Here is a 6,084-nt window from a genome sequence, read left to right as displayed (position 1 = left end):
TCCAAGGACGCTTCCTTCGTTTCCTGTTGGAGACGTTTGAATCTGACTGGCTGAGCCACTCGAGGCGTTCACATGTACTCGGAAACTCAGCAATTGTCCAGTTTATGTGTATTACAGTACATGGTGAAATTAGACTTTAACAGAGGTGTTAACGGTGAGCATACTGTCATTTATTTTAGTTTACGCATATAGACTCAAAATAAAAATAAAATGTCTGAAATATATGAATAAAATCTGTTCATATGATACGACAACGTTAATATGAAAGGTATGGTTTGCAAAATGGTTTTGAGACTTGCTATGATGTATCTCTTGGAGACTGGTACTGGCAAAAACACAGGAGGCCAAGCTATAGGTGATAGAGTTGAGGATACTCAGTGACCATAATGGATCAGATCCGAAATGAGTATGTCAGAGGGACGACTCAGGTTGAGCATTTTGGAAAAATAGTTACAGAACCAAAGCTATGAAGGTTTTGATATGTGCAGAGGAATGACAGTGGATTTATTAGAGTTTTCTTTTCTTTTTTTTTCTGCCTGTCCCATTTGGTTCTTTAGCCATCAGAATTGTTGTCTGAAGACCACCAAGGATACCCAATGGATTTACTTTGCCAAATGGATCATCGTGGCATTGCCGTATTGGTCCATTTGGTCGATCTTTGTTTTTATTATTTATTATATTTTATTTTCAGATGTTACAGACGGGACAGACATGAGTGAGGGATAGGAAAGGGAGAAAGAAAGAGGAAGGAAAGGAAAAACAGAAGGGGAGAGGGACAGTGAGAAAGGGGGGGAGAAAAAAAATAAAAATCTCCTGGATCACCTGTTGAGGGAAGAATAGAAAACAAGCAAAAAAGACAAAAAAAACAAAACAAAGCAACATACTAAACACAACACCATCGCATTAATCTAGCTAAGTGTAAACAGCAGTAAATACTAAATATTCAATGTTGTTGTGCAGCACGCAGGACAGATGTGCTTCGAAGTAGCAGTGAACACCCGTGTGCATACCTGTGTGGATCAGCGCGCTTGTATTCCAAAGGTTTCTCCATGTAACGATCTGCTAGGGAGTGTGGGGGGGGCCACAGCCCCGTCCTCCAGGGTGTGAAGCAGGTATGGAGGAGATCAAAACTCCAGACATCCAGAGGCCCCCAGAACACAAGAGACCATGGAAGACCAACAGATTTATTAGAGTTTTCAGGCAGAGGAAAAAGAGGAAGGCCACAGAGATGATTGACGGGTGTAGACAAAGAGGACACAGCGAGAGGATTGATACAAAAAGGAAGAATGGAGGGATAGAGTGAGAAAGAGGCAGATGAACCACTGTGGTGACCACTAAAGGGACCAGCCAAAAGAAGGAGAAGAAGACGAAGAAGCAGATTCTGTACTATGTATGTGCAATATTTTGCAGTGCACCTGAAAGCACCAATAGTTCTACAGCTTCAACCTGCCCTTACTTTATTTTCCAAGGGTTTGGGGTGTAGGTGTGTGTTGGAGGGAACAAACCTTTAAAGGGGCTCCAAGCTGAAACTTCCTAGCTCTACATTTTATTAGTAATTCTTACACCGGGATGACTACCACATCCATCCTCCTCTCGCTCATTCCACTTGTGTATTGTAGGAGTAAACTAGGACTGAAATAGCTATGTTATCCAGTTATGTGATATTACCTTTGAAGAGAAATATCTTTATGTAATATGGAATTTTCTACCATATCTGTGGTGAAGTTTAAAAATCTATTCTAAATCCCCCAGTTCCCTTTTTTAACATGTCCCTTTTTAGGTCGAAGGTCACAAGGCAGCAGTTGGATCTGTTGTTGGCTCTCACACACTGGATGTGAAACCCTTTCTCTGTTTTGGAAATAACATGGAAATAACAAAACTACTCTCCCCCTGCTAATGAATGACGTTCGTTAACATTAATGTCACAAAACAAAGACAATCCCCCCAAAAAAGAAATCAGGTGGCAAGAAAGAAACTCCCGACCTTTTAGCACGTCATTGTGACAACTGATTCAAAGAGCTGCTCATTGTCAAACATGTGCTAAAACTGCTTTAATGGGAGCCAGTTTATTTTTACAGCAGGGCAAGGCATGTGGCTTGCAGGCGTTATTGTAGGGGGAGTTAAGTGTGAGGATCCTGTGGCTGTGTCAAATGGCACTTTTTGTCCTCTGAGCTTCTCACTCCATCAAAGAGGCGTTGCCAAATGAAGCTTTTTTACAGATCCAGAGCCAGGATGTGATATCAGATGCTTGACACCTATCCCATTCAGCCCTTTGTTGACTGCTGTTTACAATAAAGTAGCTCCCGCAGTATTTATTTATTTTTTACACTGTTACCAAGTAACATTTGCACAGAGGATTATAGGATTGTAAGCTTCAGAAATATCCTAGAGTAATAACCTAGAGTCTTAACCACAAGAGGGCAGAGGAGGGAGAGCACACAGCAATGTCCAGACCCCTTTCTGATAAACAGCAGCTGTATTAATACACTGAAAGGACTAAATTATTCTAAATCTTTGGCTCAACACAGTGCCAATTATCTCTCAAGTTTCCAAATACTCCCTATTCTTCTTCGCTCTTTTGAGTTTATGGCTTCAGTCATCCTGCTCTTAAGCCACCCATCGCATTAGTAAGAAAAACACGGTCACCTCTCTAATGACATGTGTTCAGCAATACATATTACGCAACAAACTCCCAGAGTATTGAGAAAAAATGCCCGGGTTCAGGGGAAATGGCTTTTCTTCCCCAGCGTTTGTTTGCTTTGTCTTTGGTGTGGGTGGTTTGGTTCTAGCGTCAGGGTGAATAACCTCCATATCTTGGGCAATGGCAGCTAGAGGACCACAAACTGGCCTTGAAACTTCGATGATCACCTCAACACCCACGCACATGTGCACTTCTTATGTGAGGCTGCGATGCCATGTAGGTATTGAAAAATAAAAAATAAAAAAGCAATGACAGTCGAGTGCATGTACACCAGGTAAGCGGAGCCAGTAAAAGTCGAGACGTCCAGATCATCACCAAACTCTTTGCTTTCACTTTTCCATGAATTTAAAGAGCCACATGTTCCTTTTCTGCTGAAAGGTCCTAATTGTGTACTAATTATCTATGAGCAGCAAATAACTGCAGCGCCTCATAAACAGGGGAGATAATGTTCCCTATCAGAACGGCTGGCATGGGAGATGCCCTGGTGTGTCCTCGTTATTCTCTGATTACATGAGCATTTGTCAAGCGAAAGAGTCTGTGTGTGTAGAGACTTACAGTTGAATCAGAGTTCTCAACTGTATATCACCATGGCTGCACTTCTCAGGTTATTCGAGTTCACGGCAGATTTTCTGCTGTGTTGCATCGCCCTGTGGGCTGTACAGCTTGACAGGGCGATGCAACCTACAGTGACACTCTCCATGCAGGGCTCTGGGCCAAATATCTGTATTAAAACCAAAGGGGCCTCAGCAGCTGTGACATTGCAAAACTACCTACGGACAATTAAGCAGACGTGCGTATGGCCGACCTGAAGCGGCGTGTATGTGTTTGACAAAGCCAGTGAGTGCGCCGCACTGTTGCTTACAGCTGAGATAACCTCCCCTGCTGATCAGAGAGCAGTGCTCCATCATGGAGGCAGCTGGAACAGTGACATGACCTTTGAACCTCAGCCAGTGCCTGATCAGACGGTGGGTTTGAATGATGAAATATTTATCAACGTCCTCTGAAGAAATGAGGCATACATTAAAACTGACTTGAAAACTAACTTCTTCTTTTTTTTGCCCCAAATATCTACGTCTCATAGGGAAATCAGAATAACTCACCTACTATATCCCCTCAAACGCTTGTCAAAATGATGATGACGACAAAGACAGGAGCATAATATCAGAACTTTCTGTTTGCATAAGAGTTCACTTATATATGCCTCGTTCGTGGAAATCTCAGCAGAGGATTGAAAATCAGCTTGTTTTGGAACTCATATGCAGATAATGAATGTTCAAATTATGTTTATTAAGCATGTATATTGTCTGACAGTGCTTTTAATAAGCTATAATGAGCTCATTTGAGCTTGGTTTTAACATTATTCTTACTCCATCAGAAGAGTTCAGTGTTGCTACACAATCTGCAACCTCAGCCGCTGAGTCACCAGCGAGGAGTCCTGAGGTCCTATTGATATCAGTTATGACAGCAGTAATGTAGACGGACTGCTCGGTGTGGATGCTGAATCAACGTCGTGCGACGCAAGCAGTCTCAAAGGTTATTCTTCCAGATAAGAGTCATTCCTCTGATGAGATTCCTGCTCAGCAGCTCTGAGCAGCTGATATCCAGAACATTCTAATCTTATGGTTCAGGGCAAAAGCCCACAAGATCACTGCAAAGTGACAAGACAGTCCAAGTACTATATTTATCCAGTTTTTATGGTAGAATTATTTTAATTGCGAGAGACAGAATATCAGCCAAAAATCTAGAAAGAACACTTTACGTAAAAAGTTATACATGTATATGCCTCTGAAATTAAATAAGTAATTGATCTCCACGTAAAGCATGGCTCAGTAAGTGGCAGAAAAACCCTTGCACACGTCTCAAGACAGATTTTGGTCCATTTCTCTTTACAGAAACTCTCTAAATCCTTTATGTTTCTTAGCTGCTGCTTAGTAATTCAAAACTTCAGCTCCCACCATAGATTTTCTATAGGACTGAAGTCTAGAGACTGGCTAAGCCACTCCGTGACTTTAATATGCTTCTTCTTTAGTCACTCCTTTGTTGTCTTGGTGGTACGTTTCGGTCATCCATTACCCATCTTCAGTGTTCTGGCTGATTAAAGTCATCTAAGATTTTAATGGTCAATGACCCCCCAGTGAGGTAAAGTCATCCTACACTCTTAGCAGAAAAACACATAATGTTTCCACTGCCGTGCTTGACTGTGGGAATGATGCAGAGAATGGTGTTCTCTGCATCATACTCAGCATTTCTCTCCCTCCAAACACAGAAGTGATGCCACACAACTTGATCTTGGTTTCATCTGACCACAGCACTTTCTCCAAGGCCTTCTCTGAATCATTTAGATGTTCACTGGCAAACTTAAGACAGACATCTACATGTGTTTTCTTGAGTGGGGTAAACAATGTGGGTGCTGTAAGATTTCAGTTCATCACAGCGTAGTGTATTAAAAATGGTATTCTTGGTGACTGTGGTTCCAACAGCCAGATCACTAACAAACATTACAATAAAACTTACTAAAAAAAAAAGTTTGTTCACTTCATTGTAAATGAGCAAACTTAAAATTTAGCAGGCGTTAAAATAATTAAGGGCATAGAGATAAGACAGGAAAGCCAGGAGGAGGGGAAGAAAAAGAGTAAAAGGGCAGGTTTGAACCCAAACATTTTCATTAGTCTGACAGCATATGGTCACCAAATCAACCCAGTGACCTAACGTGGCAACCAGTTCTGCCTTTTAATGTGGCTGGTGTATCAAGTGGGAGCCTGCACCAAACGATTATTTTCACTGAGGACTTTTTTTGTCAGAAAGTCATTGAAAGTCCATCTCACAGCTTCAGAGCTCAAGGCAGCATCGCCAGATTGCATATATTCCAAATATGTAGGATATATGCAATGACAATAAAGGGCTATTCTATTCTATTCTATTCTATTCTATTCTATTCTATTCTATAGCCTGAGTAAAGCAGTAATTTGTGACATTGCAGTGGCATAAAATACTTGGCTTTATAAATGGAAAACAACTTACCGATGTAATCTGGCACTGGTGCAGTGTTTTTATAATTAATGCATTCCAGGCTTCCATCAAGATGTTTACCAGTGATTTGTGTTTCACCTTGACTGCTGGCATTTGTTAATTGGTGTCAGACAAATGGCAGGTGGTGATTAAAAAAGAAGAAGCTGTGAACGTGGTAGACGTGGGTGACTCCTCACCGAGTCACCAGGCTCAGCTTGACTCCTTGCATACTTCAAGACACGGGGGTAGAAAAAAGACACCAAGGTGTCAAAGAATGAACAGCAAAGACAAATGAAAGTGGGGAGAAAAAACATTTAGACTTTTAAATGAATAGAACTGCTGCTAATTGTGAAAATACACCAAAACTAATCTGG

This window comes from Diplotaxodon limnothrissa, linkage group LG14, assembly GCF_057381915.1.
Source record: "Diplotaxodon limnothrissa isolate DT_005_m linkage group LG14, D_limnothrissa_male_GT1.1, whole genome shotgun sequence".
Classification (NCBI taxonomy): domain Eukaryota; kingdom Metazoa; phylum Chordata; class Actinopteri; order Cichliformes; family Cichlidae; genus Diplotaxodon; species Diplotaxodon limnothrissa.
This window is presented reverse-complemented; position numbering follows the sequence as displayed.